Below are 26,820 nucleotides of genomic sequence, written 5' to 3' on the forward strand. Positions count from 1 at the left end.
TTATTTTTTAAGTTAATGAAAATGATTCTTTATATGCTTTTGATAGAAAGAATATGAGAAAGCCTGTACCAATACAAGTTTATCACATTACTACCCCTAAAGTTCAGAGAACATCACAGAAAGGGACAGACAGTCCATAAAAGGATCGCCATAAGATCATCTCCTCTGGACATGGCATGGCTTATTGTACCCATTATCAAAGAACAAAAGCCCCTGTTGAGAACAAAAGCCCTGCATGTTATCAAACCAGTTAACATTGCAATATGAACTGGAAAAAGACTGTTGAGACTTACCTACTCCTAGCTGAGAAGACACTGGTAGTTGATAGATGCTGCTGATATATGGAGAGAGAGAGAGAGAGAGAGAGAGAGAGAGAGAGAGAGAGAGAGAGAGAGAGAGGAGGGAGGGAGGGAGGAGGATAGTAAATTATAGAAAGAAAACAACTCACTTACAGCTGGAGAAAATTATGATCTTCATCTAGATGTTAGAAAGACAGTAAGAATGGTAGTAAGTAAACTGAGAGGTTGATGAGGTAAGAAAATACCTAGTATATATTTCAGTCTTCTTTCAAGGACTATGAATTAGGAACACAAGTTACTAAAGCCATGTAAACAGGGATGTTGCCCATAAAACAGAGTGCAAATTACTCTTTCCTCTGATGTTTTATTCTATGCAGACTCACGATAGATTAACAGATAGATGTCTGTCCTTAATGGTGATGACTATTTTCTTTACTCAGTCTATGAATTCAAACCTCTTCAACTTTTTTAATACCTATCTTCAAAGATACATAAGTAGAGATGTGTTGCCTGCTATCTGCGCATCACTCATTCTGGTTCATTTACACTTAAAACACAATGTTCACCTTTTAGAGTTTTCTTCACGTCTAAGATTTTTGACTAAGATAAAATGTATTCTTTAAAATATTCTAGGAGATTTAAATTTTATAAAACATACTAGGCATGTAATAATATTTATATGAGTTTATTGTTTTACATGGGTAACCTGGTTGAGTGTTTACTACTAATATTCACTGAGAAATTGTAGATATTATGAAGTCCAATGTGATATAGAAAATTCTTGGTTGAAATTCAAAGACATAGGCCAGGCTATATTTCAATTGCTTCTTAATTACTGAGGTGTTTAAGCATTAAACTTTAGTCTAAACATAATACTTTACATAGACTGGGATATTATCTCTACCCAGGTGAGCTCTTTGAGTCTTACACAACTTTATACAGGCCAAAGTTCACAATACCTAAGAAATTTAGTGCCCAGGTGAAATTAAAAAAAAACTATTAATAATATCATGTGAGGTTTTCTTTTACTCCTGGAAGGTATTCCTAGCAATTTTCTTTATTTTAGGGCTTCAGCAGAGGGTTTTTTTCCTGTTGAGAGAGCCATTTTGATGAGCAGAGAGAAGGTTGGGGAGGGTAAAGACATGGTACAGCCACTTTATGTATTAAAAAAAGTAGATGTGTCTTCATGTCAATGAAGCAGTCCAAAGAAGACAGAGATGGCAGTTAAAGGCCTAGTTAGCAAGTCTCTGTAGTGATCCTCAAGAGAATAACCATGCCATTAGATAGTCAGGAATGGGACAAAGCATTTCCGGGGTCAAACTCAGATACTGATAAGAAAGGTAAAAATCAAAGTCACCAGTTCTTATTTTTAATTATGTTTCACTTCAAAAGTATACATTTATATCATTACACATGAATAAAATAAACTACACACAGCAGGAGGAACCATGAGGCAATCAGGAATTATATAACTGTTACATCCATAGTGATTTAGCTATTTGTATCTGACAAACTTGAAGTAAACATCTTTCCTATCTTGTTGGGTCTAAATTTCTGAATGGAGATTAATATCTATCATATCTCACTGGAAGAGTTTCTGTTACCCATCAGAACAGTACAGCTTCCAGGACAGTGTTGTAGAAAGATTCTAGTGCCAATTGGTCCAGCAGTCCAGACTGTCCCACACAGGACTCCTATTAAGCCTGGAATTTCACAACTTTTGGAAAATGGAACACAAATGTTATCCATTTTTTACAAATTTTGGGGGTATGCCTTTCAAAGTTATGGTTTGCCCTAAATCAGTCTGAAGAAACCTTAAGAGAATAACGTCCCATTTCTTCTAAGAGGGGGGATGTGAATAGGTTTCTCTTTACTCACTTGGTCTACAGATGGTTATTTTCAATGGGAATTTGTTATAACTCTTATTGGTCTTATAGAAAGAGGAAACTAGGTTTGACTCGGGGACATATCTCTTTTCCTTTATCTTTCTTTTGTAGGTAAGGAGGTACGGGCTGAAAAGAAAGAAAGGGGGATATAGAAACAGAAAGAGGATAGAACAAAAGGTAAATTATTGAATCTACTACTCATCTCAAGGACCTAATTGTTGCTCACAAATAAGGTTATTTTTTAATTCAATGGTATTGAATTTTGTATTATGCAAATCATGCTCTTGTCAAAAACTGGTCTAATTTTATCACAAGAGTATATATTCTAGGTCTACTAGGTAGATACGATTCTATAGATATGAGGTAAAATAGTTAAATAGGGTCTTAAAAAACTCAGAGACCTACAGAATTTAGCATTTAAAGATGTTTTTGTTACTCTAAAGATTCTTGTACAACAAGACAAGTTAACTCCTGGCAACATCCAGCCTGCCTCAAAGAAGAAGATGAACATCAAAGAACCTTCTAATGGAGGTAGCTTCAAATGTGGCAAACAAGCCACTGGGCAAAAGGTCTTCTTCATCTCTGCCACAGACAGAATTCTGCCTAAAAATAGGCAGGTTTTCAGATGCAGGCAGAGTTCACAGCTGAATACTGTCAAGACAGGATAAGCAAGTCCTCAATAGTTCCTGCCTCGCTAATTTGTCTGTCAAATAATTTGGAGCCAGAAGGCTGAAGATGATGCTCCAGTATTATAGAGATTGTTGGGTGAAAAGAGTGTTGGGTAACTGTTCTAGCTGTTAATTGTCTCATTCAATTTTTTTTCTTTTCATTTTAGAAGCTGCTAACCTGCACTTCCAGTCCACTCAGATATTTAAATTTTATTCCTTGTCAAGTCTCTGCTGGGTTTGAAGACCAGATAGTTTAGTCTTTCAATTAAGCTTAGTAGGGTAGGGGTTAAGATGTTTTTAGATCAAGATAGATATTTTAAGTAAATAGAGATGAGATTTGCTTTTTATGCTCAACTGTTAGAAGAAGGAAACCAAGTATAAATCATCAAATTCTTAGTAGGAAGTTTATTATTAAAAAGAAAACTACATTTTCTGTGGAATATCCTGGGAGCAGTATTAATTTAGTTCATTCTTTCATTTCTGTACTTACCTCTTTGATGCTATATAATAAAAACTGATATGTTGGTGATCTCAAGACACTTAAAATGGTTAATCATCCAAGAAATATACTGAGCTCAGAATTAAATATTCATAGAACAGCAGAAATACTTAAAATCCATTTTGCACACTCAGTTTACAAAAGGCCCAGCTTATTTTATTAATGTTTCATTAATTAGAACTTCTAAACAACTAAATCACTGACATTTCAGGAAATATATTGAACTACTTTATTGAGAGTTTTTGACTAATAAAATTACCAGTAGCATACTTTTACTCTCAAATTCATAATTGTTTTCTTTAAATACTTGGAAAAACTATGAATATTCCTTGCTTTTAATTAGTTGTGTGTCAGAATTTCTATGTAAATAAAAGCTTGTGTTGAACACTTTCAATTTTCAGCATTGTTTTCTACAGTATATGTGTAATACAATTTATCTAATCTTTCAATATTAGTGAATCCTAATGTTGCTGAGGTTTTGAAATTCTGTTCTTTGATGAACAACTCTGATTATGATCCCGTGCTCGACCTCTGTCTAGCGCATTTGCATAGATTATATAGAAGAACTGCAACCATAGTCAAAAATCTTTGAATAGTTCTTACAGCAATGGTTACTCTGTTGCTTTGAAACACCATTATGTAAGAATAAGTAAACTACTGTTTCTTTGCTAAGCCTGAGCAATAACATTTTTTCAATTTGTGTAATAGCTGAAAGTTATTGTTCCATTTCTGTTAATGTGATTACTACAGTAATTATTGGCCATTTCTTGTTTTTCTCAAAATTCATTTCACATCCATTTTCCTATCATGTAATTGTTAATTGAGAACTATTAAGGACTTAAATTATCTGAATACTGAACCAAGTAGTAACATTAGAAGTTCATCTAAATTTCTGCAGCTTTTCCTTCTCACACTTGGCAAAATATGCATTTTATGTGGATGAATGAGTATGCAAATATGTAAACAAATAGATATATATAGATTTACTTAGAAAGCATGCAATGTCCCATTTGAAAATGCTGAAGTGATTTCATTGAAGGAGATCAACAGAAGCCAGAAATTTCTTGATTTAAGTTAAAAAAATTGAAAATTAATAAAATGCAAAATGATGCCATAAATTCCATAAGCTACATATGGACAAATATCTTTATTTAATAAAATAGACATAAATTCCAAAAAAGCTGATAATAGACACATGAGAAAGTCAAAATATAAAGATAATTATAAAACATTTATTAATAGATGGAAAAATTAAACAAAATATATGTTATCCAAGTAAATATTTTTAGGTATCTACTCTATAAAAATTAATTATTATAATCCTGTTATGGGAATTTGAAAATGCTTCCACAAAATATATCATATACAGACACAGTTCGAGAATGTATCTCATTTGTTAAGGATTATACATACATTTCCCTTTAGGTTCTCAAGGCAGGATTTACTGCAGAATTCTGACACATCTGCAAAGATGAGCAAAATATATCACAGTTTTGAACTATCTCTAAACAACCTCACATAGCCTTTATTGTTCTCATGTCTAGGCTTCTGTCATTACTATTATATACCTGCATTGACATGCTCAGTGGTTCACATATGATACATTAGACATCATGTAATAATGAAAATAGAAAAATCTAAAATGTGTGGCATGACAATAAACCAACATAATATATTTATGTTTTCTGGTTTTAGGATAGGCCAACCTAGTTGCAACCTTATCAAATATAACCATGGAAATGTATGATTCATAACTTAATCTGATCATAGAATGGAAGAATCTTAATAAACCAATATTTCATCCTAATGTGGTACTATATGATACACATGTAGAGTGCTTTGAAACCACATACATGCTTTTCTAATTGATCCTGAGCATGTAAAAACAGCTTTCTTTTTGCAAAGTTAGAGTTGGATGATGGAAATTAATTACACAGAAATGACAAGAAGAACAGGAAACAGAGGGAACTAAGATGTTTATAGTATCCAGTAAAGAAAAGAAATTTAGGCAGGAGAAGAAAGGGATGAAGGACTAACAAAGATGTATGAATTTGCTATGTAAAAGTTATGCTCTTGTTAAAATATTAGCCATGATTAAATGGAAGGCAAGTATCATGATGAAGTGTCATCAATTGTTCTCACAGTGGAATCTCCCACTAGATAACAAAGTGATATGGAAATTGTAAGTGTACTCACATAGATAAATATTAAGGAGTCAATGACTTGAAAAGTTTCACTAGCAAAAACAGTATGAAAATTGATGACCTCATGTTTTTTAAATTAGAAAGAAACATAGAATGACATTAAAAAGAATAGATATGATGGGTTATAAAAATTTAAGGCTGTTCTATTTATTATGGTGAGTAGAAATGGATAACAAAAATATAAAGTTATATAAAACATAAACTGAAGAAGTAAACTGTAGTTTGTGTAAGTCTCCCAGAAACATAAAAAGACACTAAAGCATACTCCAAACCTACTTCCTTTATGTTAATAAGATTTCCCATGCCAGTAAAAGGACTTCCACACACAAATCCAAAACATATAAGCATACCCACACACCCATAAACACACACACACACACACACACACAGTCACTTTGTAATTACAAACACAAAAAATATGTACATTGGCTCTCAGGTTTTTTTATTCTTAAAAGCAAGGTCAACTCTGCTAAAGTGAGTACATTGTTACTGCAATAGGGGTATCTTACCTCTGAAGTTACTAATTTCTAGATACCCAAATCAAAGCTATAAGCTTCGGATAAGGCTTTTATGGAAAGCTCCATTTCATACCTATGTCACTACTTCTACTAATCCTTGATTAATTAGTTACCTTCACATTTTCCATTGAACATTTTTCTCAAATCCATACTCTGCTCTTTAATGTTACCTAACTATTGGTTAAGTATTGCTAGATAGACCAGGAAATGGGTTGTCATGATCCACTGATGCTTGTTTTTATTCTACTGTGATACTGCAAACTATGTAATAAACGTCAGAAAGATGGGGAAAGTGGTATTTTTAAAAATATTTATAAAGTAGGAGATGTTAGGAGATTAATCAGAAAACAAACTCAATAAAAGAATGCAATAATCCATATATGAGAGAGAATATTGATAGTTCTGAGTTACCTCCCTCAGAATGGTCATTTGTAGCTTCCAGATTCATCCATTTACCTGAGTATTGCATTATTTGATTTTCTCTGCCTTGTAATTACAGTATAATTGCATTATTTCCTTATCCCTTTTCTCCTTCCAAAACCTCACCTATAGCCTTCCTCTCTACCTTTCAAAGTTATAGTGCATTTTCATTAATTATTGTTACATATATAGTAAATATATACATAAATACACACACATATATATATCCTGCTCAATTTGTATAAAGTTACATATATATATATATATATATATATATATATATATACATATATATGTAGTGTAAAACATTTGTTATTAGGAAATTAATTGGTATGCTCTTTGTTTCTCTTTACAGATAAATGACATTTGATTGTATATATATACCATGGCCTCATTATTCATTTGTTGTTTGATATACATCTAAACTGTGTGGTTCCTGGCTATTGTGAATACAGCAGCAATGAACATAGATAAGCAAATATATTTATATTGGGATATAGAAACCTGGGGCATATGCCGAGGACTTGTACAGCTGGATCATATGGAAGGACTATTTCTATCTTTTGAGGAACCTCCACAGTGATTTCTCTCATGACTACACCAGCTTGTCTTGTCCTCCCACCAGCAGCTGATGAGCACTCCCTTTTCCTCACATCCACATTAACATTTGTTGTTATTTTCAAAAATTTTATCCATTCTCATAGCAACAAGTTGAAATCTCAAATTATATATAATTTGTATTCTCCCATTCCATAAGTCATTTTTTTCATGCAGTTGGTGGTTTTCTGTGGTATACCTAAGCTTTTGAGTATCATAACACCAGATTTGTCAATTGCTGCTCTTCAATCCTGGCCTACAGTTGCCTTGTACAGAAATTCCTCACATATACCTCGATGTTGAAATACATTCATCAATTTCTCCTGGAACAGATTCAGTATATCAGGCCTTATGTTATGCTCCTTCATCAGCATCAAGTTGACTTTTTAGCAGCATGCCCAATGAGGATTAAATTTAATCTTTCTTCGTGTCCTATCATGTTGTTCAGCATTGGTTTTGGAAGATATTCCCTCTCTTTGTCTCTACTATGCTTTGCATTTTTTTATACTGAGATACAACATTATCCAAAAGAAATTATGGTAGGTTATGAAATGGTTTATTTGGCCAACAGCTCACAGTCTATTACTTAGGAAACTCAAGACAGGAACCTAGAGGCAGAACTAAAGCAGAGAACTTACTGCAGTGAATCCTGATTCTGCACATCTAGCCCCCATAGATAATCTACAGATACCTCTCTGGGGTGGCATGACTCGCAGTTGGGCAGTTTCTCCTTTATGCATTAAAATCTGGAAATTACTGGACAGACATGCCAGTAGGGTAATATGAATCAGACTGTCTTGTGATTGTGGTCCTCATGTCCCTGGCTTCTTAAATTGACAACTAGGAATTACTATCACAGATAGTCCAGAATTCCTTACTGTAACATACATTTTAGCTCTCTCTCTACCAGGTTTATATTTTCAGATCAGTTTTTAATTTCTGTAATGAAATAAAATTGAATATTGGTGAGAATTTCATGCACGCAGGTTTTTTTTTTCTCACATGTGGACACTTCTTTGAATCCTTAGATAATTGTGTTGAACTGGAGGTTCATAAAAGTCAAGAGAGTAATATAGGCCATAAGAGATATTTCTAGGAAACAGGAATAGAACACAAAAGAAATGAGGAAAAAAAGGATACTGTTGTTACTGTAAAGGAAACAGCAGAGGTGATGTCATGTTCGGAGTAGAAGGAAGAAAACTGTAATCATCATGATTGAGCATAATTGGGTTATGTTAGTATATTTGGACACTCTGGTATTGGCTGCATGTTCAAGAGATGTCTTAAGAGTCAGGTGAAAATAAAGTTGATGCTTTTGAAGCCACTTTGGATGGCAAAATTTTATGTTGTATTAACGAGTATTTGGCATTCGTGGCAATGATATTCACATTCGTATTGGTATATATTGTCATGGATAATAATAAGTAAGAGAAGTTTCCACAGGACCACAGAAAGAAGTAGCTAAACAGAGAGGAATAAGTGGAGATGAGTCAGGGAGACATATAGAAAAGAGGAGGGCGGAGAATGAAAGAGAGTAGATTCTATGATTGAAAATGATTTCTCGTAAACTGATAGAATCTTACAGGTCATTTTAGTACTTTGAAACCATGTGGATTGCTGATTAGTAAACAGATTTCTTATGCTTCAGAGACAGGGCAAAGTAGAAATGCAGAAACTATTTGTAAAGGTTTGGTCACTGTGGGCCTTGGGGGAGGGAAGTGGCAGCTAAAAATAGATCAAATTAGCTCTCAGTATAAGATGAATTTGCATATCCTACAGCATGCAAAATTGTCAAATGAAGTCTCATAATTTCCTTTTATTTTAATGCATGAGAAGCTTGATCTGCATTCAGGAGCGTGTGATTAGCTGTACATTACCATTTCCTTCCTCATTCAGTGTGGCTTTATGAAAGAATTGCCAAGGAGTGAGTATGGGTTATTATTCATAGAGGAAATTAAAGTTCTATGGAAAGCACAAAGTTGAAATGTGAACTTTACCACATGACCTTATTTTAACATAAAAGATAAATATGTGGCTGAGAGCCACAGTGAAGTAGTAGCTGCTGTATGTTAAAGGTTACTTTTATCACTAGAAATTAAACAGGAGGAGAAATGTATATACATACCTTAAAAGAAAAGGTGGAACATGCCATCAAGTTAATTTTTTACTCAGGGAAAAGTTACGGAAACTACCAAGACCATAAAGAACAGAGTAAGTTAAAAAGAGAACACTACTTAAGACATTAACCTGAAATTCTATTAAAAATAAATTGTGTATTACTAGTGTTAACTTGAGTGCCTAAGATTTTTTTCCTTCCTTTTATTATTATTTCCTTTTTTTATTAATTTATTCTTGTTACATCTCAATGGTTATCCCATCCCTTGTATCCTCCCATTCTTCCCTCCCTCCCAATTTCCCCTTATTCCCCTCCCCTATGACTGTTCCTGAGGGGGATTACCTCCACCTGTATATGCTCATAGGGTATCAAGTCTCTTCTTGGTAACCTGCTGTCCTTCCTCTGAGTGCTACCAGGTCTCCCCCTCCAGGGGACATGGTCAAATATGAGGCATCATAGTATGTGAGAAAGTCATATCCCACTCTCCATTCAACTGTGGAGAATGTTCTGACCATTGGCTGGATCTGGGTAGGGGTTTAAAGTTTTACGGCCTGTCTAGGGGTATGATTCTCGCTTAGAGTGTCTAAGATTTTTAAAGAAAAAATAGTATTATATTTATCTATTAGGATTAATAACATTGTTAGTTCTTCATTTTTATCCTTCAAGTATATTTACTATGGTGAAATAATTAATCCATTGAGTGCAGTAATTGAAAAATCGACTTATTTCCATCCTCTTAGATCATTAAGTCATTAAGAATTACATGTAAGGACCAGGGGAACACTGAAAATCCAGGCATTAAATAGTCTACTCTGCCTTGGCCTTCCAAGTGTCCATATCTAAATAAGGATGTGATTATGCTATACCCATAATGCTACAAAGTCATACTCAGGCCTATATTTATTTAGGCTTTAGCTCCCTGCCGATATGAAATTGTCATTGTAATTCAGTGCCAATCTAAAGTTTCCTCAAGCCACCAATACTCATTTGTTAGAGCTGGCAGCTTCAAACATTTTGTCCCCAACCATATGTTCTTGCCATTACTACCAACTAGTCATTACTGGCATGGGTTATTTCCTCATTATGCTCTTTAAGCCAAAATACATTCTTCCAAAGCGCTCTAAAACTATCAGGATCATGTCCACCCTGTTTCAGATTTTACTCTACCCATTACAGTTCTCCCATTGCTATAACATTTGTATTATTTCCATTTAATTAACCCATTGTGACCTTTTCCTTGGACTATATGGAATATATAGTCCACATAGGCTTCATTTTGTAATGTCTACCTCTATTCTGATTTTTAAAACAAAAAAAATTAATTGAAGAAAACTGTGTAACATTTCAATCAGGTATTAAGTATTTGATCAAGTTTACACTTACTCCTGAATTTTATATGTCGGCTTTCATAAGTTCTTCCTTTCATTATGCTTGTTTTAAATAGTATAATACAACATCTGTAGAAGAGAACTCATAGTGAATGAGTAAATTGAGTGAGGAAATAATTGGTGCAAATACCTATTAAAATGGCTAGTACATAGTATACACAGAAAGAAGTAACCAATACAATGTGATAAACACAATGATCAATATTTAACTTGAATATTGACATACAAGTTATTACATATGCACATAGAACACACCATGGAAGACAGCTAAACTGTAAATGACTGCACTGAGGAAGAAATTGCAAAATGAAATGCGGTGTGATTTGTGTCAGTGGCAATACAGCCTGTTTGTTGAGATAGCGTGATATTGAGATCACCTCCTTCTCTGCAAACTGAAAGTCAAGAATAAAGGGGGCATCAGCTTCCATTCACAATCTTCTCAGGGAAGATATAGATTTTTTCTGTATTTCAGAGTTCTAGAGGAAAAACTTAAGAGACCAGAGACAAAAAGGATCGGCTTGTCAATCACGGAACTTTTAGACCACAACAGTGTGTATGAGAAACAAAAGAAAGGAAAAAATTAAACCAAACAAAAGTACTTACATATGAAATAGTTATAATGCTAACTCTAACATTTTGAAGCATTGTCTGTGTCGCTTGTCCTAACTTTAACTGATTGTATTAAAACCCATTAGATGGGAGGCTGTATAATGAATGGAGGTGTATGAAGTGATCCTTCCCACAATGAAATAAAATTCAAAAGCAGCACAGATCACTTTTATGCAAATTGTATCATTCTCTTCCTATTTTTTTAAAAATATGCATTAAGAGTGAATGTGTGAAAGTATGAGTTTTGGAAAGTTGTGGTTTGAAGAATGATTTAGTCCTGTTCTTTCATTATTTAAGTGTCTTGGAGGTATACTAGTCCTTCTGCCTCGTAGTCTAAAGAGAGCTCAAGGGGACAGTTATTTCCTATCAATTGAACTGTATTTTAAAACATTTTTTATTGATTTTTATAAGATGACAAAATCTATTTTCTGTCTTTTGACTGTACCTAATCATATATTTAATTGAGAACATTTAATGAACAAGAAATATATTCAGGCAATTTATTTGCATCTGTGCTTTTATGCAGAGATCCTTAACTGATGACAAAGTCACTTCTCTAATGTGTTCACCATAAATGAAAAGTCGTGGGATTATAATTTATTTGTATACCTAAACATCATCTATGAGCATTAAAGCACTTTCTAGAGACTCTGTTTGCTGTATTGTTCTTGTGGCTCATATGCAGCTATATCTGGATATTAAAGGAAAAAAATCAAAAATCAAAATTCAGTTTCAACAAACCATGCATTGTTTTCACAATATTTTATTGTGGAGAACTGTGACTTACCGTAAGTCACAAATCATATCATACCCTTTGCCCATAGCATTATGACAGGCATGTTTTTTGTCAAAATGCAACGTCTTCATTTTTGTGTTCCAAGCGGTCTGCTCTGCTTTGACCTTCAATTTTTACTTTCCATCTCAGAGTCAATAGCTGTCTCTTAGACCATTTTCCCTGTTGTTCATTTATCCCCAAAACTTATCTCCTGCTTCCCATAAGACAATCAATGACATCATCACAGCAATGTGAAATCCTGTTAGCAACTGTGCATACCCACAGCCTCCCTTGTTTCCCTCACATGAAAATCAGGAGTGTAAATATTTTAGGTCCCCTCAATGTTATTCCTAGAAGTCATGCTTCCTCCCATAAAATGGACAGGTAGATCAGGGAGATAACTTTATTCAATGTTATGGCTACTGAATATTTATGAATTCATTAAACAATTATATTTTATATCTATGGATAACTAGGTGAAATTTAAAAAGCTTAATATAGAATAATTAAATAGTTGGGAACTTGTAGTGAAGCTCCCCTGTGTTCTCATCTTTGAGTGCTTGGTCTTCAGTTGGTGGTGTCATTTAGGAGCTTTGGGATGTGGCGTTGTTGGAGGACTTGAGTTGCTGGGACAGAATTCAGAGGCAAAATCTTCCAGCTACTTTTACTTCCCTCCTCCTGCTTTGTGCTTGCAGTTAAGAGCTCTGAGCTCTCTGTTCCTACCACCATGCCTGATACACGCTGCTATTCTTTCCTTCTTCCTTTATAGACATTGACTCCTCTGAAACTGTAAGCCAAAATAATATATTTATTCTCTAAATTGTTTTAACCAGGCTGTTCTATTATAACAACAGAAAAAAATAACTAATATAGAAATGGACAGGTAAAACTCTTCATTATGAGTTTATAGTAAGCAATTAGAAAAAAAACCTTGGAGAACAAGCTGGATAATAAAAGAGTCATGCTCCCAAATGCATTGTTGCTACAGCTAAAGATAAATGAAAAAGATGGTCAGCAAGAAAAATAAAATGGATTTTCTACCACAGATTGCATTCTAGAGTGCTTGTGAAATTCTTACCATAAGCTGAGAATAATTCATAAATACTTCTGAATGATTGTGAATTTAAAAATCTTTAACAAAATATAGCTGGACAAGAAAGCTATGTAAATTTGGGGTAGAAATTTAATACATGTAGCTTTTTGGTTTCAGACATCCATTTTTTGATCCTTACCTCCTGTAGGACCATGCCCCTACCCTTAACTTCTCCCTTCACTATGTAACACAGACATAATAGTTCAGCTGCTCTCTGTCCCCTTCTCCCCGCTCTCCTTCTCACATTCCCCTGCTCACAATAAACTTACATATATATACTGTAACTTTGCCTGGCAATTAGCTCATTTCTACATTTCAGTCAGTAGGTAGGTATTTTATAGGCATAAGTATACTATATCTCTGGAAATTTACTAAAGTCTCTGTCCTTTACTACTAATTTCAAATATATTGAAATTGTGTGTGTGTGTGTGTGTGTATATATATACACCTGCCAGCCAGAAGAGGGCACCAAATCTCATTATAGATGGTGTGTGAGCCACCATGTGGTTGCTGGGAATTGAACTCAGGACATTTGGAAGAGCAAACAGTGCTCTTAACCTCTGAGTCATCTCTCCAGCCCGAAACATATTTCATAACACAATATTGAGCAACTTTATGCATAACTAGTATAGCATAATTTGGGTAAATTAGTAATTATGTGAAATAAAACAAAATGGAACATGCAACAAATTTCTATTTCTAAATCATAGACAAATTTCGGGACTTATAAATATTTTGAAAATAAACATGATTTATTTATAAGAAAAATAAGAACTATAAAAGCCTTATAATCACTTAAAATGTGAAAAATAGCTCATAATGATTCTTAGATATTTATATAATGAACTTTATTTTATTTTATTTTGGTTTTTCAAGAGAGGGTTTCTCTGTGTAGCCTTGGTTGTCCTGGACTCACTTTGTAGATGAGGTTGGCCTCAAACTCACATCCCTCTACCTGCCTCTGCCTCCCAAGTGCTGGGATTAAAGTCGTGTGCCACCATGCCCAGCTATATAATGAATAAGTTTAACTCAAACTAAGGCACCAGCCAAGGACAATACAGGCCATAAAACTTTAAACTCCTACCCAGATCTAGCCAATGGTCAGAACATTCTCCACAGTAGAGTGGAGAGTGGGATATTACTTTCTCACATACTCTGGTGCCTCACCTTTGACCATGTCCCCTGGAGGGGGAGACCTGGTGGCACTCAGAGGAAGGATAGCAGGTTACCAAGAAGAGACTTGATACCCTATGAGCATATACAGGGGGAGGTAATCCCCCTCAGGAACAGTCATAGGGGAGGAGAATAAGGGGAAAATGGGAGGGAGGGAAGAATGGGAGGATACAAGGGATGGGATAACCATTGAGATGGAACAAGAATAAATTAATAAAAAACATTTAAGTTGGCTAACACTGCCCATATGATTTTGCACTGATGAATTATAGGTACCAAGAAAATTTCAAAGATGTGACTAACTTTTTTAAAAACCCAGGTTGTACATAAAGATCCAATACTTGCAAAACAGTTAAAAATACCAACATAAGGAAACATTAAATATATGGCAAAAATCTCATTTCAAATCATAAAATAAAACAATAGTTTATTTAATTAATTATGGAAAGTCATTTGTCTAACAATGATTCTGATATGAAGTATACCCATATTCATTAAAAGAGTAAATACTTAAAGTAGGAGTCTATTTTGTTGAAAAATAAAAATTGAATGAAAGCCAAGTAGTGAGAAGATGTGTGCTTGATATGCTCCTAACACGATTTAGGGAAAATGAGTACATTACCATGTTTAGAAAAATATGTGCTAAATGTTCATAACATTGATGAATGTGGACGAAATACTGGGGCATAACAGAGCAAAGTGAAGCAATGAAGCAAATACTAATGACCTATCAGTGATGCTGACACTCAAGTAAGAGAGAGAGCACCAACAGCTCCTACCTGAGATTTTTATGAGGCAGACTGATGTTTTATACATTACTTGGAAAGACATGTGTGTGCACGCATGCTTCTGTGTTGCATGCTTGCCTGCATTTGTGTGTATGTGTAGATTTATGTGTATGTGTATGTGTCTATATTCATGCACTCATATATGCCATAGGTATAACTGAAGCTTTCAGTATGCTAGCCACACCTTTGTATGCTATATGACCTAAGGCCATTTTACATACATACATACATATATACATACATACACACATATACATACATACTCATGCTAATTTCACTAATGCCTTGGTCCTTTAATCCTACCACAGAATGGTTGAATGGTTTTGAGAGGATTTTATAACTCATACGGCTAAGAACATCACTGTATTTACAGGCATAAGTGGCTGACTACTAATGCATTCTGAACCTCTGTGAGTTTCCCAATACTTACAGCGTCGTATCAGTTTGAATATGCACATCTATGCCTCATATAGATTAGGAACATATATCTTTGGAAAGGATGTAGTGACAATGAGTTTTTATGAATTGTATAATATATATGTGTAATTATATCTAAGTGTTATAAAAATGAATGCATTCTGAGGACCAGTGGTACATACTTTTGAGACACATTATCTCTTATGTTTCCTATTTGGGGGACCGTAGTGAATATCCAAGAACAAGCTTTTATTTTCCATTTTAATTAAACTAAACATTTAATTACATTTCCACTACTCTGTCAGCAGAAATGAATCTATAAATGTGGAGTGAAAAATTATGTGAGCTGGTCTTTAATATCCCATCACAAGCAGAGCATGTTATGGGCAATCTGTTCTTGGAGGGTACATGGCAGCCGTGGTTCCCATGAATGCTAATTTTGCTGGAACATTCGACTGCAGTATAGAAGTTTTATATTCTTAGCTAATATATATGTTAGTTGAAGCAAATCTCTTGAAAGGATATGCCATATTTACAATCATACCTTTGCCCCTCAGGGTTTTCATTTTCATCACAAGAGAACTGAATAAGTGGACGGACTTTGCATGTATATCAATTGCAAACTTACTCTGAAGCAGAGTAGGAACTGCCTATGTTCAATTCAAATCAATGAAATTATGTGAAAACATTGAGCTTTTATTTTATTTTCGGGGGCCAATATGTCTACAGCAATGCGCTGGGCACCATGGAAGCTAAATAGTGTCATGCATATAAGGATGTATGAAGGAAGGCCTGGAAATGGGAAAAGACAATAAGAAACAAAGAATGATGCTGCATGCCACTTCCTGCCCCGCCCCCACTATCAGATTTTATAAAGGACCATGCTTCCATATTGTTCAGGATTCTATCATCTGTTTTTATGACTGCTCAAAAATCTGAATCCATTAGGGATCAGAAATCATTTCTTTAGAACAAATTTAATTCTATATTTACCAAGATAAAAAGACTAGTACATAAAACTGATGTGGTGATGCATTAATAAACATTGGGGACTGTGATATTGAAATTGAAATAGAGAAAAATAGCAAGCTCTTGTTCAAGTGTGTCCCTTTATATAAACAAGAAGTATTATCAATATGATGAAAAGTTTGGAGAGACCAGACAGAGATCTTTTTACATTTATAATTTCAGGCTAAGAAAACGTAATTCTTTTTTTTTTTAATGAGCATTTGCTAATAACATATTTGAGGCTTACCCTTTGAGAAATAAAATTCTAATAGGTCTTTGTTTGCTAAAATAACTGTACTATTCCTTTTGGAAAGATATGATTACTTACAAATTTGATAGTGCTTTATGCTAGAGAGAACTTTACTTTGGTTCTCAGTTTGGTTCACCCATCACAAATAGCTCAAAACTGCTTGTAACTTCTCAGGTAAATTCAAGGTGTTCTTTATTCCACAGGCACTGCACTCAGCTCAACATACCTTACTAACACAGACCACAGCCATCAACTTGGCCCCTGATGTATCACAAGGAGGTCCAGGCAGACAGTAAACTCCCTCATTGCCCAGAACCAGGTTCATCCTGAAGCCAGGTGGTGTGTTTGGTGGCAGGGTTTGCATTTGCATAAGCTCCAGGCTTCTGGGCACCATCCAACCAACTCCACTGAGTACTGACTTGCTCCTTTGCTGATTCACACCTGCTGCTACTCTACCATCATGGTTCTGCCTCTCTCCACAACACACACTGCTCTGCTCTTCCAGCTTCCCCACTTCTATATATCACGTTGGTCATTGTAGTGGTGCCTGCTCGCCTGCCACACAAGGTGGAGGCAAGAGGCACCTCGGGTGGAGGGAACAAAAGGTAGGTCTGTAATAAATGTAATATACCTACAAGTATATTTTGTTAGTTTGAGAATTATTCTATGAAGTTACATTTGTTTGCTTCATTTTTTGTTATGTTGATAATGGTTTTTAATCATTGGTTTTTATACATTTTTTTAGTGGGGTGGAAGCTAGTAGAGGCCTTTAGTTTTGCACAAATAAAAGATGGGCATGTGTGGTACTCTTCCTCTACAATATTAAATATTGACCAATTTCTGTATATACTTTTAACTTTCTTGTATTTAGTTCTTTTCTTGTTTGGCTTTTATCTTTCACTGACAGGATATTTTCCACAGTTATGTGGAGAGTGGGGACTGACTTTGACAGGAACTCTTGTGCCCCATATTTGACCACATCTCTTTGGTGGCACTCAAAAAACGAATAAGCAGGTAACCAAGATGAGACGTGACAGGCTATGACCATATAGTGGGAGAGGAGGTCCCCCTTGGTCATAGACCTAGGGGAGGGGAATAAAGTGAAAGCAGGTGGGGGGGGGAGGAATTGGAGGATATAAGTGATGGGATAACAGTTGAGTTGTAATATGAATAAACTAATAAAAACCACTATCAATCCATTCTTAGGATAATTTAAGTTAGAGTAAAAAAAAATCAGTTCTATTTTTAGTCCCCCATCTCTCTGGTTATGCCATTCCAATACTGCCCCATACTTAAGGTTTCTGTTACTGAGGAGTCAAACATGGGCAATATTTTCAGACACTTGGTGTCTAAGGGAATCCACCTATATTTCTGTCTCTCACATCTGCATCCTTCATCAATTACTCTCCAAGTCTCTCTCTTCAAATACGCATGTTTTTCTTTTCCACATCACAATTTTGGCATTTAAAAAACACAAATAATCTTTATTTATTCACAAAATACAGGTTACTACATAACCTTTAAGATTCCTTTCTTAATTACCAGTGGAATTACCAATGCTGTTACCAATGCCCCTTTCAGGAATTGGGATGACTTTTTATTTCTACCGTATCTTACACCTTCCTACACACTCATCTAGTATTCATTACTCTGTCTTCTGACCTTCCAAATAGCCTTTTCAAGTCCATCTACTTCCTCCTACCTAAACTGACATAATTAATCCAATGTATTGTCATCTTTTTCTTAACATACAGAATTAGTTTCTTAATTAGTTTCTCTACATACAGTACTAGCTATATCCAAACAATTGTACACATCACATCAGAGCTGCCTTTAACCACAGAACTGATCCTTACTTGTTGCAACTTATTTCATAAGTGAAAGGGAAGTTGCTATTCTGTTTCTCTTTATTTTATTTTGTTATAATGTTTTCCCATCACTAGTGTAATCCCTTCTCTCGTATCTTCCCATTCCCACTCTCTCTCCCTCTTCTGCCCTATTCCCTTCCCCTAGACCTCTGACAAGTAGGATCATCCTCCCCAACCATATGACCACAGCCTCTCAGGACTCATTTGGATAGCCTGCATCCCCTTCCTCTGTGTTCCCACAGGGCCTCTCAGTCAAGGGGCAGTGATCGAATCAATGTCAAGCACCCTTCCTCATGTGGAGAATGAGCTGTCCATAGGTTACATCTGAACAGGACATCTTGGTCCTCTGCTTGCAACGTCTTTGGTTGGTGCATCACTAGGTCCTACACACACTACTATTTCGACATACAAATAATACATCTGTACTTAGTTATAGTTTTTCTAAATATGTAGAGTGGAATTAGAACACTTAAGAACTTTATAGATCATTGCTCAGTGAACATTAATATGTTTGAGGATTCTTCAACAGCACTTTTGTAGCTACATAGAAAAACTGATTAGCTCAGCATACTGGAATGCAAAACTACTTCAAGGAACAGTTGGAATAGGAAGGATAAAGGAGGGGCTATTGTGAAATGAAGTAGAAGAAAGTAAAGCATGAAGAGAATGCAGAGCTCACACCATGACAGGATTTTATGTGGAGTGTGAGAAAGAACCGAGCTGAACAGGAAACTCGTACAACCATGTTTGTAGTGTCCGTGCTTCGCAATAAAGTATTTTCTTGATGCAAGTTTCTTGATGCTCTATAATGATATTACAAAACTTCTCTGAAGTCAATGATTTAGGTCCCCAAAGAATGGACAAAATGAAAAGACAGTTTACTTTCTTACTTGGAAGACATATCAAGTGGCTTCCTGGTGAGAGTAAAATTGATTTTGAAGTTCCAATACATGAGTGGACATGTAAGAACATCCACCATTGCCTATTAAAATGGATGAGGTGCTACTATAAATGCTGGAAAGAAAGCATGTCAAAAATACCTAAAGGTTTTGGTAAGCTTAAGAAATGTTCTCCCATTAAAAGAGCATATGTTATATAAAACCAGTATAAACATATTACCTATATCAATAAACAATACTACCTATTAACAGTGATAAGCTGTTGTTACCGCTAAAGACCTGGAAGGTTTGAGTGTGTTTTCGTAGCAACATATGTATCATTTATATTTCTTTTTTTTTTTCAATATTTCAATGTGAGCCATTGGCCACAATTTTTTTAGTGAAAATAAAAACTTGTTCAACATAGTTTTCAGCTTCACTCCAGTTAAGCATTTTGTTTTGAGATGACAAGTATGACTTCCCTAATAAAATATGATGATTAGTTTCTGGTTTCGTTTCTTGGTTTTTGTTTTGGTTTTCTTTTTTCAGTTAGTGAACTGTGGTTAACCTGGACCTTGCCACCAGGAGAACTGACATAAAACTAGCTAGGTGGACCGTTTTCAAGCCCCAGATCTCAAACTTGATCAAAAGTAATACCAGCTATCTCCCTATTCTGAGCTTGCATGCCCTGGCACATCTCCATGGTTTTCCAGGGATTTTTGAAGCCAAGAATCTGGAATTCCTCTGCATCACCAGAATCTTAGCTCCAGCCAGTGAAATGCATTCACTCCAAAAACACCTTTCCACTCCCCAAGATTCAAAGCACTTGTTCCCATGGAATAAACATACACGTTGGTTCGCTAAATATCGTCTGAGTTGCTTATTCCTTGGGCTAGCTCTCAGCTACAAGTATAAGGCTAAAAATCCTCAGAAATGGTTTCCCTCCACAGCCCCAGATCCCCGCTTAGACTGAACTCCTTGCTTAGACTCCTTCAGGCTTATTTCTTTTTTTAAAAAATTTTTTTATTAATTTATTCTTGTTACATCTCAATGGTTATCCCATCCCTTGTATCCTCCCATTCTTCCCTCCCTCCCATTTTCCCCTTACTCCCCTCCCCTATGACTGTTCCTGAGGGGAATTTCCTCCCCCTGTATATGTTCATAGGGTATCAAGTCTCTTCTTGGTAACATGTTATCCTTTCTCTGAGTGCCACCAGGTCTCCCCCTCCAGGGGATTCCTTTATAGACTCTACTTCACCTCTCCAGGCTTAATGTCCTGCAGTGCTTGGACACTGCAAAGTGGAAGCAGGACGTAGAAACACATTGAGCTGCCTGGGTCCTTGTTCGTTTTGTTGTCAGCTTGACACACCTGAGAAAAAATTGAACTGAGGATTTGCCTCCACCCGTTTGGTATGTGACCATTTCAGAGGGATTTTTCTTAACTGTAAATTCCTGCAGGAGGGTATGTAGATGGTGCCATCTTTGGCTGAGAAGGTGGTCTTGAGATTGGTTGCTGATCTTGAGTCTGGCAGCAACCCAGCAACTGCCTTTCTACCTTATTCTTGCTTCCCTTCCTAACATGTCTTTCTTTCTTGGTAGACTGTCACTTGTAAACCAAATAAATTCTTTCCTCCCACAAGTTACTCTTGGTCAGAGTTTGTCGCAATAGAATAGCAAACAAGAATGCCTGTCGATAATGCAAATGTAGTGTAAATTCACTTGAGCTAAATTACTTAAAAGCAAACCTACCAGCGGGTCTCACAAGTGATGTACTCTCTTCTATGCTTACAGGTTTTTTTGAGGTGGGCGTGGAAGAGTTTTACATCTGTGAAGTATATTATTTTTCAAAAATTGGAAATTTAGAAACAGACCCAAAGATTATCCCCATTATGTCAAACAATGTGTAGGTGAAATTAATTTTTTCCTCTTTTACACAAAGTAACCTTCAACTCTTGATTTATTTCCCAGCCAGGCACTTCATAATTTAAATATATTTTTCACCATTAGCAAACAGCAATGATTTGGTATTGCTTCTGTAATCACATAGCTTCTAAAAAACAAAACTACCAGAAAATAGCTAAGCTTTTAGATATGAAGAGGGCATTACTTTAATAATGTAAAATAAATTTAGACTTTTATTAACATTTGCTACAATGTAAAAGAAGTTGCATATATTTTTAAACTTGTGTGTGTGTGTGTGTGTGTGTGTGTGTGTGTGTGTGTGTGTGTGTGTGTGTGTGTCTATGCTATGGTACAAGAGAGTAGGTCAGAGGAAAATCTTGTGAAGTCTGTTCTCTCTCCTCATTGCTATATTGGTTCTGCAGATCAAGCTCACATTGTCAAGCTTGTGCTTCCAGTGCCTACAGCAGCTGAGCAATCCATCTTGTCACCTCTAATTAGCAATGTTTTATAAATGCACTCAAATTTAAAATCAGTGGAATATAGCCCCCTTTCTCAAGAAACCAATTTTTCTATCCTGATTATCAATTATATCTGAAAACACTACTCACAGGAGAGCTTTGTTTTAGATTGCAAAGTCAAGGTGTTGCATCCATTGCAATGATAGTATACATGGGTTTGGGAGACATTATATAGACCACATGTATAGTAATATTGAAGTAGGGCACCTGCTCATTATGGCATTGTTTTAGCTGTTCCTGTTTCACTTGACCCTTCTGTCGATGAGGACCCATCATGATGTGCACAGTCAGTAGTTATTATGGTAGTTAAGTCTCAGCTTTAGCACCTTTATGAGTTCCTCATTATTGCGGAAAAATTGTTAAGCTTTTTAGACAGATGACCAATTCAGAATTTCAGAATGCTTTTAAATATCTCTCTCTCTCTCTCTCTCTCTCTCTCTCTCTCTCTCTCTCTCTCTCTCTGTCATCTAGGAGAGTATGAAAGACAAGATTGTTTTCAATACCTCTTTGTATCTTATTATGTTTATTAATGAGTTCTATTGATTGATTAATGCCATGATGGATTTTAAATATAGGAGCTATCCATCTCAAAAGAGTCATGTTCAATGACACAAGCCCCTCAGTTTAGAGTTAAGCGTTTTCTGTATAGATATTACAACAAGGCTAACAATAGAACACAGGAATATTAAATTCATAGCTACTGGGGCTGAAGAGATGGCTCAGTGGTTGTTAATGCTTGTTTTTCCTTGAAGAGAACGAGGATTCACCTCTCAAGGTCCATATGACAGCTCAAAAATATCTGTAACTTCTACTACAGAGGGTCCAACATCCTTTTATGCTTTCCACGGGTACCAGCCATGCATGTTAGGCACAAAAATGCATGCAGGAAAACACATATTCACAAAATAAAATAAAAAATTTAAACTCAAATCCACCAAATAACATTTAGGCAGAAATATCATGAGAGACAAACAATACCTTTGCAAATACACTATTTTGACTGTTTTTGCGGTGCCAAAATTAGAATACCACTTTGCTTAACAGAGTCAACTGTATTTTTTATTTGCTTACCCAAATGCTGCTAGCAGCAAGGAAAATTGTTTATGGTGAGTTCAAAACCATTTTTAGAATGCTTTTGTAAGTCAATAGATACCCTGCTGCTTAATATACCATTTAAGACAATGTGTCCCACTGTGGTTATGCGAAAATGCCAATGGCAGAATACCCTCCTTTCTCTGAACTTATACTAAGTAAGGGTAGAGGCTCACTGGTTATGCCACACAGGCATGGGGCTACTGCACTTCAGAAGCAATATCAGGTAAGTGCAAAAGTAAATACTGACCTGAATTTCAAAGCAATTCATAATGAATGATTCTGTGCCAGGTGCTATCGTATAATTAGAATCTAAGGAAATCAGTCCAGTTACTGCTTTTAAATACATACTATTGTGGTAGTTTGCATGAGACAGGCTCCCAAGGGCACAATATTTGAATGGCTTTTTCCAATTTGGTGGTGGTTTACAAAGGATTATGAAGAATGACCTTGGAAGAGGTGTGTCATTTGGTTGGGTTTGAGTTGTCAAAATCCAGCGCTGACCCAGGCTCACCTTTTCTGCCTCCCTCATGTGGAGAAGATGTAAACTTTAGGCATTTAATCCAGCACCACACCTCTCTGTATGCCTACCATCACACTTTCCACATCACAGACTAACCCCCTGAAACTGTAAGAAAACCCCCAGTTAAATGTTTTACTGTAAAGGCTGCCAAGCTATTGTCTCTTTATGGCAATAGAATAATAAGGAAGACAACATTTTAAGGGACAATAAAGAGAAAGAAAAGCTTCATGTCTGTAATGTGATGAACATTGTTATGATCAGGCAAGGTCCAGATGAGAACTTTGCCAAAAGTTATATGTGTTAACCAAAGCAAAAGATGGAGCTCTTCACAGACAATGTGCATTTGTGATGGTTAAAGCATGACAAGATGTCATCACAAACAGAAAGCAAGGATTGACTGAAGCAAGTGAACAGATTCAAGTTTCCATCTTTGTAATGAATATATATACACGCACACATTCAGATACATGAGTATCTATCTACCTATTTATAAATGTAAAGAATATATATGTGTGTACAAATATACACACACATATATGTGTGTGTATATATATATATATATATTCACTGTGATGTTCTGCCATCATCTTATAGAGTTATTTTATTTTTATACCAGAAGTATCAAAATATTATGAGCATGAAAATAGAATAGAATTAGTAGTAAAAAATTCAAAAGCTTGAGCCTGTTTGGGGAAATCCTGTTCCAAAACAGTTTTAAGGAAATAGGTAGAAAGATTTAAGTGGTTACATTTCCTGTTTTATTAACCTCATTGGAGAAATATTTGTTCATTGACCTGTTAACATATCATAACAATAGCAAAATTGCAGTTATGAAGTAGCAAAAAAAATCCTTTATGGTTGGGGGTCACCACAACCGAGGAACTGTGTAAAGGGTGTCTGCATTAGGAAGGTTGAGAACCACTGCTCTAGATTGAGAGAAGGAACCTTGGAATTTAACACTTACCACTTAACACTATTGAGGCAAGGATAAAATCATCTTGATCAGAGACAACAACAAAGACACTAACTATGATAACAACAATACCCCCAGAGGTCTTTAAGAAGCTGAGCTAGTATAAAGGACCAAGTAAGTTTGAGACTGCCATATACCTCTGTGCATGATTGATTTGTATGTCATATTAATACAAATGCTTGTTCAGGAATAGAGATGGGACATTTTTAGCTGTGAAAGAATAGACGAGAGCATCCAGATCAAGTTTCTTATAGGAACAAATTTCTTTGGAAGTGATTCAATATTTACTGTGTACCCATAACTAGACAAGCAAGAGAAAAAGATCTGGCCTTTTTCCCAGCACTCTGAGTAACTAAGCACAGACTATGCATCAAAAAGTCCTGACAGACACCATGGGAATATAGAACAGGAATAATTTGGATTATTATAAAATCAAGAGGGTGGTTGATTTATGATACTATTAGATAAAGGGCAAGAGCTGAACACCAGTGTCATATATACTCATGAATAGGAAAAATGGGGTTTTGACCTAAAGATAATCCTCTGATTTGTGACTAATATGTAAGTATTGATTCTTGCACAGCTAAACATGTGGATACTAACATATCAGCTACTACTTTTTTTTATAGTGAACAGTGTAAAAGTACAAACGGCTAAGGGGATGATTGAATGGTGTAATCATCAAAAGTCCCTAAATATTACTGATCATTTCTTGAATGTATGGATGGTAAAATGAGCTTGATTTCACACCAGCAGAAATGATGGGCAACTTAAATTTAAAAAATGCATAGTTACTTTAAACAGATATTTGCTTGTTTGTTTAGTTTCTTAGCTATGTTTCTGGTATTAAAAAGTCAGCAAAACTGTTGACAAGAGTAAGGCAGAAAAATTAGAATGAAGTCTTCATAGTTATATGTGACAAATAAAACCTTTTAATCAGGGGATTTAGACTTGTGAAAGGACAAAAATACAGTGCTAAGGTAAATATGACTAGAAGAAGAAACACAAAATACAACCTGTAAATCTAGCATGAATTGTAGTTAAGATATATTTTATCTCCTCAACAAAGGCTCACTAATATGGCCATGGTGTGAACGTGATAAGCATAACCAAAGGGAGCAAGAGGATAGCAGATTTTAAACTGTCCAAATGTTCGTGTGTGTGTGTGTGTGTGTGTGTGTGTGTGTGTGTGTGTGTGTGTACACATGCCTATGAGAGGAAAGAGAAACTAACTTCCTGAGTACTTACAAATATAGGCCTGTACAGTGGGGCATGGTGACCATGTGTATTTTCTAATCTACTTTTGGTGGTTTTGAAAGCACTGGTATATTTTTCCTTTGGAAATACCATTTAGCATTGGTATCAAAATGCCTCGATATGATTTTGCTCAATTATACAATTCCTCATATGTCAATTATTTGAAGTTTCCAATGCATTAATATTGTCAAATAATAAAGCAATGATTAATTGTGATAATTAACTAAAACATACATTTTAAATAATACTTCAACTCGATCTAATTGTTTTTCTCATGCATCATTATCTTTAAAATTCAAGTATCATTGTCAAAGTAAGATTACATTAAATCAAGAAGGGGAAAATAGGAGGGAGGGAAGAATGGGAAGATACAAGGGATGGGATAACCACTGAGATGTAACAAGAATAAATTAATAAAAAAATAAAAAAAAAGAATTTCCAAAATACTTTTAAAAGATTCTGATTAATTGATACACTCATTAATCATTGTAATATAAAATTATTTTAAAACATTCAATATACTGTTTAGGCAATATCATTAGTTATGAAGCACTAAATATATCTTGAGATACTCTCAAATACTTTAAGAAGTGCTTTCCTTAGATATTTAGATTGAGATAAATAAAAGAGATTTTTGTTTTTTTAAAATCAAGTTCTTCTGTTGCCAATATGATCAGAAAATATAAGAATGCTCCAATTTCAATTTCTCATGACTTTTCCTTCCAAGAGAAATGTCAGTTTTATTATTTTTGGATGAATTTACTCTCTTAGGTCCTTTTACCATTGAGAAAAGAAATGCTATTTTCATGGCTAATATTGTACTCAAGTCTGAACAAACCACTTACTAAGTCATTAAAACTTCATTGATTAGAAGGGAAAATAAAGTCACAAAAATAAGAATTGGCAAAAGCCACATAATACAATAAATAAATTATCCTGTAGATAAAAATTACTCTATTGCATTGGCTGATGTCCTTTTGAATGAGTGGATCATTTTATACTCATTTGATGACTAATGGCTGAAGATTGTGGTCACTTCTTTTTTGGTACCTGAGACAAGAAAAGAAATGAGCTTCACATGAAGGACTTACAAAGATAGAA

General features: G+C 35.1%; 1 protein-coding gene across 5 annotated transcripts in view; it reads right to left on the bottom strand.

The window, feature by feature from the left end:
* The window catches only part of CDH18 (cadherin 18), an 838,900-nt gene that overhangs the window by 411,655 nt on the left and 400,425 nt on the right, over window positions 1-26,820 (bottom strand). Inside the window, exon 3 of one of the 5 annotated variants that reach the window (XM_084783759.1) lies at window positions 4,766-4,815. The exons of the other annotated variants lie outside the window; for them this stretch is intronic. The gene's annotated coding sequence lies outside the window, so the exon portion shown is untranslated. The remainder of the gene's footprint in view (window positions 1-4,765; window positions 4,816-26,820) is intronic. 5 annotated transcript variants of the gene reach the window in all.

Source organism: Acomys minous, assembly GCF_964271855.1.
Source record: "Acomys minous genome assembly, chromosome: 5".
Classification (NCBI taxonomy): Eukaryota; Metazoa; Chordata; class Mammalia; order Rodentia; family Muridae; genus Acomys; species Acomys minous.